We start from the raw sequence: 356 nt of genomic DNA, 5'->3' as shown, positions 1-356 counted from the left end.
AAATATCATACAGCACACTGCAACATGGTAAATATTAAATATCATACTGCACACTGCAACATGGTAAATATCAAAATTCAGCAGCTTCCTCAGCAGGCACGTTATTGCAGCACTGACCCTCTGACAGTGCGGCGCTCCCTCAGCACTGACCCTCTGACAGTGCGGCGCTCCCTCAGTACTGACCCTCCGACAGTGCGGCACTCCCTCAGCACTGACCCTCCGACAGTGCGGCACTCCCTCAGTACTGACCCTCCGACAGTGCGGCGCTCCCTCAGTACTGACCCTGCGACAGTGAGGCACTCCCTCAGTACTGACCCTCCGACAGTGCGGCACTCCCTCAGCACTGACCCTCCGAC

The 356-nt window shown here is 56.5% G+C and overlaps 1 protein-coding gene across 1 annotated transcript in view; it reads left to right on the top strand.

The window, feature by feature from the left end:
• Positions 1-356, top strand: part of LOC109923605 (laminin subunit beta-1-like) — a 162,646-nt gene that overhangs the window by 125,458 nt on the left and 36,832 nt on the right. The window lies entirely within an intron of this gene.

This window comes from Rhincodon typus, chromosome 16 (assembly GCF_021869965.1).
Source record: "Rhincodon typus isolate 14 chromosome 16, sRhiTyp1.1, whole genome shotgun sequence".
Taxonomy (NCBI): Eukaryota; Metazoa; Chordata; class Chondrichthyes; order Orectolobiformes; family Rhincodontidae; genus Rhincodon; species Rhincodon typus.
The sequence above is the reverse complement of the archived record's forward strand: the minus strand, read 5'-3'. Positions and strand labels throughout refer to the sequence as shown.